The following is an 11,607-nucleotide window of genomic DNA, read 5'->3' as shown; positions in this document are numbered from 1 at the left end:
CGCTCTGTAATTGTTACATGAGAGAGGTGAGCAGATTCAGATTCAGATTCAGATTCAATTTTAATTGTCATTGTCAGTGTACAGTACAGAGACAACGAAATGCATTTAGCATCTCCCTGGAAGAGCGACATAGCAAACGATTTGAATAAATAATAATCACTGCAGCATCACTGTAGAGAAGGAATGGGCGATGCTTCGGTTCGAGAAGTCTGAAGAAGGGTCTTGACCCGAAGTGTCGCCCATTCCTTCGTCTCCAGAGTATCTGTCTGAGTTACTCATCCAGCTCTTTGGCCATAAAGCCATGAGTGTTTCGGGAGCGTAGAAGAGGACTGATCGCACGTTTACCGGGTGTTGAGAATAATCCTCACAATAAACCAGCAATCTCAGTGCCACCCAAACCAGACACACTTGACTGATGAGAAACAAGAGGTCCTCTGACTGCAATATATAATCCTCGTTGCAGTACTAAGATACGCTGGGGAAGCACTATTTTAGTTTAGTTTAAAGATACTGACTAGTGATCACCCTCCACACTAGCACAATGCTGAACACTGGGGACAAGTCACAATTTTCTAACAAAGCAAATTAACCTGTACATCTCTGGAGCACCCGGAGAAAACACACGTGGTCACGGGGAGATCATACAAACTCCAAACAGACAGCACCCGTAGTCAGGATCGAACCCGGGTCTCCGGCGCTGTAAGGCAGCAACTCTACCGCTGGGCCACCGTGCCGCCCACCTCTGGCTTAAACCGAAGATAGACACAAAAAGCTGGACTAACTCAGCGGGACGGGCTGCATCTGTGGAGAGAAGGAATGGGTGACATTTCAGGTCGAGAAGAGAGGTCTCGAACCGAAACATCACCCGCTCCTTCTCTACAAAGATGCTGCTCATCTCTATCTTGTACCAATTACAGAGCATGCCAGATTTAGTAAGTTAGTTTGGTTTATTACCACGTGTACCACCAGGGTACAGTGAAAAGCCTTAAGGGATCTCATGGATATGTGCGTTCAGTTAACGCACTGCGTTGAGATATGTGCATTCACATAACAATAGACAATAGACAATAGGTACAGGACTAGGTCATTTGGTCCCTCAAGCCAGCACCGCCATTCAATGCGATCATGGCTGAACATCCCCAATCATTACCCCGTTCCTGCCTTCTCCCCATATCCCCTGACTCTGCTATCTTTAAGAGCCCTATCTAGCTCTCTCTTGAAAGCATCCAGAGAACCTGCCTCCACCGCCCTCTGAGGCAGAGAATTCCACAGACTCACCACTCTCTGTGAGAAAAAGTGTTTCCTCGTCTCCGTTCTAAATGGCTTACTCCTTATTCTTAATCTGTGGCCCCTGGACTCCCCCATCATCGGGAACATAATGATCCCTCCCAGTATAGTTCCACCACCAGGTGCTGGCTCAGCAGGGAGCTGAGCATTCCAACAGGTTGGCAAACTGCTCACCGAGAAAGATTGACAAAGAGGTGAAAATTCTGACTGCTTGTAAACAATGCCGTACTTGAATAAATGTTGACACTATTTAATGCATTGACTAATGCAAGTGATAGATTTTCATTGCCGGGACACAAGAGAAAGCAGATGCTGGAAACTTGGACAAAGAACAAACTGCAGGAGGAACTCAACGGGTCAGGCAGTATCTGTGGAAAGAAATAGATAGCCAATGTTTCAGGCCAGGATGGACACAAAGTGCTGGAGTAACTCGACAGGTCAGTCGACGTCTCGTGAGAAAAAGAATGGCTGATGTTTCGGGCCGGGACGGGACCCTTCTTCAGACTGATTCCTGGGATGTCAGGACTTTCATATGAAGAAAGACTGGATAGACTCGGCTTGTACTCGCTAGAATTTAGAAGATTGAGGGGGGATCTTATAGAAACTTACAAAATTCTTAAGGGGTTGGACAGGCTAGATGCAGGAAGATTGTTCCCGATGTTGGGGAAGTCCGGAACAAGGGGTCACAGTTTAAGGATAAGAGGGAAATCTTTTAAGACCGAGATGAGAAAAACATTTTTCACACAGAGAGTGGTGAATCTGTGGAATTCTCTGCCACAGAGGGTAGTTGAGGCCACTGTTCATTGGCTATATTTAAGAGGGAGTTAGATGTGGCCCTTGTGGCTAAAGGGATCAGGGGGTATGGAGAGAAGGCAGGTACAGGATACTGAGTTGGATGATCAGCCATGATCATATTGAATGACGAATGGTGCAGGCTCGAAGGGCCGAATGGCCTACTCCTGCACCTATTTTCTATGTTTCTATGTTTCAGACTTAGTCCGAAAAAAGATCCCAAGCAAAACATCATCCATCATTTTTCTCCAGAGACGCTGCCTGACCCGCTGAGTTCCTCCAGCACTTTGTGTCTATCTTTGGTATAAACCGGCAGCTGCAGTTTCAGGTCAGGACCTTTCTTCAGAAGCTCCCAAAGCTCAGAAGCTCCCAAACCGAAAATGTGTCTGTCTATATCCTTTAACAGATTTCCATTCTCACTTGCAATCTTTCTCTACCTGGAGAACAGGTATGTCAAGGGACCCACCCATGGAGGATTTGTAATGCAAATTCCATTCAATTATCTTACAGTTAGCTGGAAACAGGAACTGTCAGCTAATCGTTTAAGAAGGAACTACAGATGCTGGAAAATCGAAGGTAGACAAAAGTGCTGGAGAAACGCAGTGGGTGCAGCAGCATCAATGGAGCGCAGGAAATAGGCAACGTTTCGGGCCGAAACCCGGAAGGGTTTCGGCCCGAAACGTTGCCTATTTCCTATAGTGGAGATGGTTGAACTCTTTGTTGCAACATTGCCTATTTCCTTCGCTCCATAGGTTTCGGCCCGAAATCTTGCCTATTTCCTATAGTGGAGATTGTTCAACTCTTTGCATGGAGCGGAGGAAATAGGCAACGTTGCCTATTTTATTTCCTTCGCTGCATAGGTTTCGGCCCGAAACGTTGCCTATTTCCTTCGCTCCATAGATGCTGCTGCACCCGCTGAGTTTCTCCAGCATTTTTGTGTCCCTGTCAGCTAATCATTGACTTCCCTCACCAAAAGCACTGAAGGCACACTGGTGCCAAATAAAGTTACTATTCACAGGTTATAGGAGTAGATTTAGGCCATTTGGCCCATCGAGTCCACTCCGCCATTCAATCATGGCTGATCTCAGCCTACTTATCCCTTTTTTTCCTGCCTTCTCCCCATAACCCTTGCACCCGATTTAATTAAGAATTTGAAGAAGATAGGTTTGAGGTTTTTTTTTTCCTTGCAGTGGCTGAGGGATGACCTCGTCTCACATTTGGCCCCTATCCCTCTAAACCTCTCATACCCACCAGGTTTCTGCAGAGTCCACAGTACAGCAAGGCTTGTGTTCCATTCAATATTTCCGCCACCATCTCCCGCTACCCTGGTAGTTACTCAAGAGTAACTCGGGAGGTGAACTTAGTAACTCGGGAGACGAACTTGGAACATCGCAGAAAACGGCAAACTTGTCACACCCGTGGGAACTCGGTTAAACTCTTGATCATGCACTTGGGATTTCGTACACAACTCGGGGTACCTCGTAGTCAGCTCCTACCATGAGACCGGGCTTTGACTTGGCCTCCATAGCCCTTTGTGACAATGTTACCCTCTGACTAAAGAAGTTCCTCCTCATCTCCTTTCTAAAAAATTGTCCTTCTGTGGCTATGGCCCTCTGTGTAAACAAGTGTTCACAGTTCAAAGTAAACTTTATTGTCAATTCAAATAAATTAGATTGAAATTGCGTTTCCCCATACTCCAAATGTGCAAGTAATATTTATAACACAGACAGACAATATACCAATAAGATAGAAAATATACATTATTTAAAATATTCACAGTGTGCCAGACTGTAGTAACATTTTGAGGTATGTTATTAAAGTGCAATAATAAAGGTGCAACATAGAAAAGTGCAAATAGCATACTGCAGACATTGAGTTAGATTCAGATTCAATTTTAATTGTCATTGTCACTGTACAGTACAGAGACAACGAAATGCATTGGAGACAACGAAATGCATTGGAGACAACGAAATGTTGTCATTGACAAAGTTAAATGTTCATGGAATTTTCTTGAGTGTACGGACACTGTATGGTGTTTAAGTCAGCTTTAATCATCAGTCATAGTGGCACAGTACAATACATGTTAGTTCCACTCTACCACTAGTGCAACTATGAAATATAGGAAGTAATACACACTCTGGTCCTAGACTCTTCCACCAGTGGAAACATCCTCTCCACATCCACTCTATCTGTGCCTTTCACTATTCCGTAAGTTTCAATGAGGTCCATGTTGGGGAAAGGCCATGTGATTGGAGCAGAATTAGGCCATTCGGCCCATCAGGTCTACTCCGCCATTCAACCCATGGTTGACCTATCCCTCCTTCCTAACCCAATGCTCCTTCCTTCTCCCTGTAACCGCTGGCAACCGTACTAATCAAAAGCTTGGATTGTTTTCTCTGAAGTGTCAGGGGCTTAGGGGAGATCAGCTAGACGTAAATACAATGACGAGAGGCAGAGAGATATAGACTGTCAGAGTCATTCTCCAATGGTGAAAATGTCACATATCTCTGGGCATAGTTTTAAGGTGAGAGGGGGGAAAGTTTAAAGGAGATTTACATATAACCATATAACAATTACAGCACGGAAACAGGCCATCTCGGCCCTACAAGTCCATGCCGAACAACTTTTTTCCCCCTTAGTCCCACCTGCCTGCACTCGTACCATAACCCTCCATTCCCTTCTCATCCATGTGCCTATCCAATTTATTTTTAAATGATACCAACGAACCTGCCTCCACCACTTCCACTGGAAGCTCATTCTACACCGCTACCACTCTCTGAGTAAAGAAGTTCCCCCTCATATTACCCCTAAACTTCTGTCCCTTAATTCTGAAGTCATGTCCTCTTGTTTGAACCTTCCCTATTCTCAAAGGGAAAAGCTTGTCCACATCAACTCTGTCTATCCCTCTCATCATTTTAAAGACCTCTGTCAGGTCCCCCCTTAACCTTCTGTGCTCCAGAGAATAAAGACCTAACTTATCCAACCTATCTCTGTAACTTAGTTGTTGAAACCCAGGCAACATTCTAGTAAATCTCCTCTGTACTCTCTCTATTTTGTTGACATAGCAAATTTTTTTTTAATGTAGAGTGGTGGATGCCTGGAACATGATGCCAGGGGAAGTAGTAGAAGCAGATACAATAACAATATTTAAGAGGCATGCACATGAACAATGGAGAGATTATAGACAGCGTGCAGGCAGGTGTACCGTTTGAATTTGGATCATGGCCAACACAGACATTATGGGCCGAAGGGCCTGTTCCTTTTCTGCACTTCAATGTTCCTTGTTGGGGTGGGAGAGTGGTCCACCCTGTTTCAACTAATGCTATCAACCCGCACGCACATAGGCACAGATGTAGTGCGTTGTTAGGCTGTGCACACCATAGGCAAGAAGATGAAGCTGTTCCTTGTTCAATGTCCTTGCAGGACATCCGGTAGCAGAATGGTAAAAATCAGAAGATAGACACAAAATGCTGGAGTAACTCAGCGGGTCAGACAGCATCTCTGGAGAAAAGGAATAAGTGACGTTTCGGGTCGAGATAGAAACATAGAAACATAGAAATTAGGTGCAGGAGTAGGCCATTCGGCCCTTCGAGCCTGCACCGCCATTCAATATGATCATGGCCTGATCATCTAACTCAGTGTCCTGTACCTGCCTTCTCTCCATACCCTCTGATCCCTTTAGCCACAAGGGCCACATCTAACTCCCTCTTAAATATAGCCAATGAACTGTGGCCTCAACTACCCTCTGCGGCAGAGAGTTCCAGAGACTCACCACTCTCTGTGTGAAAAAAGTTATTCTCATCTCGGTTTTAAAGGATTTCCCACTTATCCTTAAGCTGCGACCCCTTGTCCTGGACTTCCCCAACATCGGGAGCAATCTTCCTGCATCTAGCCTGTCCAACCCCTTAAGAATTTTGTAAGTTTCTATAAGATCCCCTCTCAATCTCCTAAATTCTAGAGAGTATAAACCAAGTCTATCCAGTCTTTCTTCATATGAAATTCCTGACATCCCAGGAATCAGTCTGGTGAACCTTCTCTGCACTCCCTCTATGGCAATAATGTCCTTCCTCAGATTAGGAGACCAAAACTGTACGCAATACTCCAGGTGTGGTCTCACCAAGACCCTGTACAACTGCAGTAGAACCTCCCTGCTCCTATACTCAAATCCTTTTGCTATGAAAGCTAACATACCATTCACTTTCTTCACTGCCTGCTGCACCTGCATGCCTACTTTCAATGACTGGTGTACCATGACACCTAGGTCTCGCTGCATCTCCCCTTTTCCTAGTCGGCCACCATTTAGATCCTTCTTCTCACACAGGGTCGGGGAGAGGGAGGCAGAAAAGTAATGATGATCAAGGAAGCGCTCCGTTGTTGGATGTGGGCCAGATGTTAGCGAGTTATACTGACAATGAAACTCACCAGGAAGACAGTGAAACTAGTACAACGACTAAGGGTGAGGGAGGGACGGGGAGAGAGAGAGAGAGAGAGAGTGATGCAACATGATAACAATCAGAGATGTGCAATCAAGTGGATGTGCGGAAAGGCAGAATTCTGGACTCATGATCGCTTAAAGATGCCTGAGAACTGAGACAATTCTGCACTAATCCCACCGAGGATCAGACTACGACTTCTCGTTGATGAGAGTTGGCTCTCGTTCGACAAGGACAAGCAATTGGAAATATAAATGCAGAGAGAGACACATAGAGGCTCAGAGGTCAAGGATGGGGATAAGCCAGGCAAGTGGAGACATCAAGGCCAAAGATCACAAAGAGATAATCAATGCAGGCAATCATTCCACAGACAAGTAATTAAATTTGGCTTAAGGAAAATACACAGGAGAACCCACAAGTTTATTAAATGCATCAAGAGGGTTATTAGTTGCATCTTGCACAGCCAATTATTATCTAATATATGGTTAACATGTTTACTTTTCCAACTATAAGTAACTAGGTCATTTAAAAAACTATTGTTCTCTTGTGATTCTCGAAGGTCTGTCCTTATTTCAAAGCATAAATGTTTGATGAAGGTCACTTCTTTCCTGATTAGCTGATCATTGATCCATTTTACTTCAGTCTTGGAGACAACATGTTTAGTTTGTTTATGGATTTTGGCATAAACCTCTGAATAGTGTCTGAAACCATTCACAATATTAACAAGTCATTTAAAGTATGTTATAATCTCAGAAATCACATTTGATTGCAAGAAACTGGTCTTTTCTGGTTCACCTCAAAATATCCAGGGCTTGGAACTAAAGCGAGCGAAATACTATTTTCTCGATCGATTTTTTAATTCATTTTTCCCCACACTATTTTTCAGCGTACTGTCTTCATAGATCTAATGAAAAATGAAACGCCTGCTTCTAAGATTCAGATTCAGATTCAGATTCAATTTTAATTGTCATTGTCAGTGTACAGTACAGAGACAACGAAATGCATTTAGCATCTCCCTGGAAGAGCGACATAGCAAATGATTTGAATAAATAATAATAAGTGTCCGGGGGGGGGGTGGTGATTGGCAGTCACCGAGGTACGTTGTTGAGTAGAGTGACAGCCGCCGGGAAGAAGCTGTTCCTCGACCTGCTGGTCCGGCAACGGAGAGACCTGTAGCGCCTCCCGGATGGTAGGAGGGTAAACAGTCCATGGTTGGGGTGAGAGCAGTCCTTGGCGATGCTGAGTGCCCTCCGCAGACAACGCTTGCTTTGGACAGACTCAATGGAGGGGAGCGAGGAACCGGTGATGCGTTGGGCAATTTTCACCACCCTCTGCAATGCCTTCCGGTCTAACAGACGGTTGCTGTGTTTCTTTCCAACAAACAGTGACACAGCTGCTGCCTCACAGCATCAGAGACCTGGGTTCCATCCCGACCTCGGGTGATGGATGTGTGGAGTTGGCACGATCTCCCTGTGACCGCGTGGGTTTCCTCGATGTGCGGGTTTGTAGGCTAGCTGCCCCTAGTGTGTCGGGAGTGGATGTTAAAGTGGGAGGACGTAGAACCAATGCAAATGGGCAATGATTGGGCGGTGGGAACAGGATAGGCTGATAATAATAATAATAATAATAATAATAACCTTTAATAATCCTTTACAGGAAATTACAGTGCCACAACAGCTTCAAGAGACATAACACCACACATTTCAACAGATATCTTCAATACATAATAAGTTAAAATTTTGTGCATTATAAAACCTTATAGCAGCTGGTATACAAGACTTCCTATATCTCTCAGTTTTGCACATTGGTGCAATCAGTCTCTGACTGAAGATGCTGCTCTTGATCACCTTCAGGGCGTGGAGTGGGTGAGTGGGGTTGGTCATTATTGAACCCAGTTTGTTCAGAGTTCTGGCCTCTGCCACCTGCTGGACCGTTAGTTGCTCTGCCCCGACCACTGAGCCGGCCTTCCTGATCAGCTTGTCCAGTCTGTTTTTGTCCGCTATTCGGGCGCCTTCTCCCCAACAGGCCACAGCAAAAAACAGAGCACTGGCCACCACTGAATGGTAGACACTGTTTCCATTCTGTGTCTCAAAACAAAAGGAGGCACAGGCCGTTTGGCCCATCTGGTCTTTGCTGGATTGCAAATAGGGTGATGTGAGAAGAATCTCATTAGACTTCATTCCCCCTCCTTGTACTCCTGCAACTTATTCTGACAGATGCTCTTTCAAGGACGGCACGATGGCGCAGCGGTAGAGTTGCTGCCTTACAGCGCCGGAGACCCGGGTTCGATCCTGACTACGGGCGCTGCCTGTACGGAGTTTGCATGTTCTCCCCGTGACCTGCGTGGGTTTTCTCCGAGATCTTCGGTTTCCTCCCACACTCCAAAGTCCGTACAGGTTTGTAGGTTAATTGGCTTGTGTTTGTATACTTGGTATAAGTGTAAATTGTCCCTAGTGTGTGTAGGCTTGTGTTAATGTGCGGGAATCATGGGTCAGTGCAGACTCGATGGGCCGAAGGGCCTGTATCCACGCTGTATCTCTCAACTAAACTCCCCTTTGATTCATTAACACACTGAGGTCTTTTTTAGCAACCAATTCATTTCCCAACATATCTATCGATTACAGGAGGAACAAAACACACCAAATGTAAATTCCATATCTTTCACATTCCCCTCAAATCTCAGCAGGGAATTCATAAACTCAAATTAGGTAATAAATGTAGTTTTATTCCAATTGATATGACATTATTTAGTTTTGCTAATAAATGGAAATTTGCAAAAGGTTGAGTAGCTGGGCAGATTCACAGAACATAGGGCCTTGGAGAGGATGCAGTGTTGGAACTTTCCCAGGGATTTCAGTTGTGTTCAGTTGCGCAGGGGGACTGCATAAGTAAATATCATTCTCCGACGAGCCGAGTCGAAAGGGAAAATTTAATAGAGTTTTAAAATCTTGGGTAAACAACCAGATATAAGGCTGATTAATATAAAATTGTGCAGGAACTGCAGATGGTGGTTTACATTGAAGATAGACAGAAAATGCTGGAGTACACTCAGCGGGCCAGGAAGCATCTCTGGAGAAAAGGAATAGCTGACATTTCGGGGTCGAGACCATTCTCCTGATAAAATATTTTGTTCTCTGAACTGTGACGGACTGCCCGAAAATAGAGGAAGAAAATTCAGTACCGAGTTTAAAAAGTTATTATTTGAGTTGGAAATATGATAGGGTTATGGGGAAAGACTGGGATTAATTGGATATTTTTGGTCATTCTCAGAATGTATGACTATCCCTCTCCTGTACCGTATACTGGTATGTGTAGGAAGGAACTGCAGATGCTGGTTTAAACCGAAGATAGACGCAAAAAGCTGGAGTAACTCAGCGGGACAGGCAGCATCTCGGGAGAGAAGGAATGGGTGACGTTTCGGGTCGAGACCCTTCTTCAGACTGGTATTGCAGAATGGGTGTAGGATAGTCTGTCCTCCCTAGTTGTCAATACATAGAAACATAGAAAATAGGTGCAGGAGTAGGCCATTCGGCCCTTCGAGCCTGCACCGCCATTCAATATGATCATGGCTGATCATCCAACTCAGTATCCCGTACCTGCCTTCTCTCCATACCCCCTGATCTCTTTAGCCACAAGGGCATCTAACTCCCTCTTAAATATAGCCAATGAACTGTGGCCTCAACTACTTTCTGTGGCAGAGAATTCCACAGATTCACAACTCTTTGTGTGTGAAATTTTTTTTTTTCTCATCTCGGTCCTAAAAGACTTCCCCCTTATCCTTAAACTGTGTGACCCCTTGTTCTCGACTTCTGGACTACCTGTCAATGTCCCAGATTTTTAAATTAAATATAGAGTATAGGGGCCTGCCTGCTGTCCAAAGTATTTGAAAACAATTGCACAGTGCTGTTTTTGCCATGCCTTGAATAATATATAACTCCCAAATTAACATCACTGAGTGAAATGAACTGGCCACTGTCACATGGCTGTTTGTGGGAGCTTGCCTACCAACAGTGATCCCATAATAAAGTATTTAACTGCTTGTAAAAAGTCCTTTGGGAAGTCCTTAAGTCATGGAAGAAGAGTATATTAATCCGGGTCGTCTTTTTCCTTTTACAACAACGAGGAGCAGTCACCATGGCCGGATAATGTTAGTAACTTGAGTCACACAAATGAAAGTTACTAGTCAAATAAATCAGGCACCTTCCTTCCTAGCGGGGATATGCAAAGCCTTAATTGCCTGTTACGCACTAACTGTTTGTAGAGTCATATATAGCGTGGAAACAGGCCCTTCGGCCCAACTAGCCCACACCGACCAACATGACCCATCTACACTAGTCCCACTTGCCTGTGTTTGGCTCACATCCCTCTAAACCTGTCCCATCCATCTAAATGTTTCTTAAATGTTATGATAGTACCAGTCTAAACTACCTCCTCCGGCAGCTCGTTCCATACACCCCCCCCCCCCCCCCCCACCCTTTGTGTGAAAAAAGGGGCACTCGGGTTCCTGTTAAATCTTTTCCTCCTCACCCTAAATGAATGATGAAACAAAATACAGGGCGGAGGTGCAGAACCTGGCGGACTGGTGCGCACGTAACAACTTGTCACTAAACACCTCCAAGACCAAGGAGCTGATTATTGACGTCAGGAGGTCCCATAATGGAGAATATGCCCCAACCTCCATCTACGGGGACAGTGTGGAGAGAGTGTCCAGCTTTAAGGTTCTGGGCACTCACATTTCGGGAGGACCTCACATGGTCCACCAACACCGCTGCGCTGGTCAAGAAGGCACAGCAACAACTGTTCTTCCTGAGGACATTGAAAAAGACTGGTCTGCCTCAACAGCTGCTGACAACGTTCTACCGCTGCACCATGGAGAGCATACTAACGTATGGCATCTCTGTGTGGTATCTCAGCTGCACGGAGGCGGAGAGGAGAGCTCTTCAGCGTGTCGTCCACAGAGCGCAGAGGATTATTGGGACACAGCTACCAGCCTTGGAGGGCATCTACCACACACGGTGCCTCAGGAAGGCCGTCAGCATCCACAAAGACTCCTCACACCCTTGTAACGGACTGTTCGAACTATTTCCCTCCGGCA

The sequence above is a fragment of the Leucoraja erinacea genome, chromosome 27 (genome assembly GCF_028641065.1).
Source record: "Leucoraja erinacea ecotype New England chromosome 27, Leri_hhj_1, whole genome shotgun sequence".
Classification (NCBI taxonomy): domain Eukaryota; kingdom Metazoa; phylum Chordata; class Chondrichthyes; order Rajiformes; family Rajidae; genus Leucoraja; species Leucoraja erinaceus.
Note: the sequence above shows the minus strand (reverse complement) of the source record.